The following is a 1,801-nucleotide window of genomic DNA, read 5'->3' as shown; positions in this document are numbered from 1 at the left end:
CAGCTCATCTCTCGCTCCCACCGTTTGTTTCCTCACTGGATTCAAATGTCCGAGCCTTGTCTGAGGAAAGCCTCATCTAGTTTCCTCGGCCCGAGAGAGTTTCGTTCCGTCCGTCCGCATCGACCGTCCGTCCGTGCGACTCGGTAGACGACCGCGTCCGGCGGACACATCAATACATAACCGCAATTTAAAGCATAAAAACATAGAAATTAAACCAAAGCAAAAACCGAAATTAGGTCATCATCCTTAAGGAAATCGGAAGTTTCATATGCTAGTGAATCATCATTCTCATGGTCGAAGTCACCTTCACCATCGAGATGCACATAGTTGGCTTCTGGGTTCTTCTTTAAAATCTCTTGATATGCATCAATAAGGTGCTTGGGTGTTCTGCAATTCTTTTCCCAATGGTTAGACATACCACATCGGTGACAAACCGATTTAGCCTTGAATTGTGGTTTCAAAGGACCCACGGCCCCTACCACCACGGCCACGGCCTCCACGGCCATAAACATCAAAGCGGCTAGCTTGGTATTGTCCACGACCACCACGTCCTCTACCACCACGGCCACGGCCATAGTGTCTTTCTCTGTGGACATAGTTGGTCTCCTTGGGCTCTTTAGGCTCTTTAGGATTTTTCTTTGCCAAATCAACCTTGTGTGCTTCTGGTAATGGGGCTGTACCAGGAGGTCTCATTGCACTATTCATCATCAACAGCTCATTGTTCTTCTCAGCTAGCTGTAAACACGAGATTAGGTCCCCATAGGTGTCAAAACCCTTTTCACGATACTGTTGCTGAAGTAGTATGTTGTTAGTGCTAAAAGTAGACAATGTCTTCTCTAGCAGCTCTTTCTCGGTCTCCTCAGTACCACACAACCTAAGGAGTGAGACAATCCTGAAAAGCTCTGAGTTATACTCATCCACGGATTTGTAGTCCTGGATCCTTAGGTTTTTCCAATCAAACTCAGCCTTTGGTAGGAGCACCGTCTGTTGGTGTCCGTATCTGCGTTTAAGCTCTGTCCAAAGGCCAAGAGGATCTTCAATGGTGAGGTACTGATTCTTGAGACTCTCAGCAAAGTGATGGCGCATATGCATAATGGCCTTGTACTTTTGCTTGTCAGTACAGTCAAAATCTTCCTCAATGCATTCAAACAAATCCTTTGATTTCAGATGGATCTTAGTATCCAATGCCCATTGCAAGTAGTTGTCTCCAAAAGCATTCAAGGCAGCATAGTCTAAGTTGTTGAGCCTTGCCATCTGCATAACACAGAAATAGACAACCGATCATTAGCATGCGGTAATAAGAGACCAATCCATGCAATAAATTTTAAACTTAGGTCATGCGGTATTTGAGACCGAAACATGCCTTAGGCCATGCGGTATTTGAGACCGAAACATGCCTTGCCTTTTACTCAAATTTCGTGGTTTAATTCATGCATGCAAGACAACAAACCTAGATAGAATACTAGCATGCAATAATTTCCTTTTTACTAGATAGAATTTCCTTTTCTTAAGTTTTCCTTTTCCAATTAGGATTTTAGTAAATGTTTTTCTAGGCTTTTAGATAACTACTTGAATTAATTTAGAAGTTATCCTAATCTATGTTTTAACAATCCTAGAACAAGTCTATGAGTTCCAGTTTTATGTTTCATGCATCCGAAATTTTACAAGAACTGTTTATGTTATAATTGATTCAATATTGTTTCTATGTAAGTTTTGATTTTTATAATCCTAAAAATAATTCTATCCAATTCGATTTTAGGATTCAAGCAGTCGAAATATGCAGAGACAATTTATGCGATGA

The 1,801-nt window shown here is 41.5% G+C and overlaps 1 pseudogene; it reads right to left on the bottom strand.

Moving 5' to 3' along the window:
• Positions 1 to 209: 209 nt before the first annotated feature.
• On the bottom strand, positions 210 to 1,254 carry LOC147919514 (uncharacterized; annotated as a pseudogene).
• Positions 1,255 to 1,801: the final 547 nt, after the last annotated feature.

The sequence above is a fragment of the Camelina sativa genome, chromosome 20 (assembly GCF_030686135.1).
Source record: "Camelina sativa cultivar CO46 ecotype springtype chromosome 20, ASM3068613v1".
Classification (NCBI taxonomy): Eukaryota; Viridiplantae; Streptophyta; class Magnoliopsida; order Brassicales; family Brassicaceae; genus Camelina; species Camelina sativa.
This window is presented reverse-complemented; position numbering and strand designations above follow the sequence as displayed.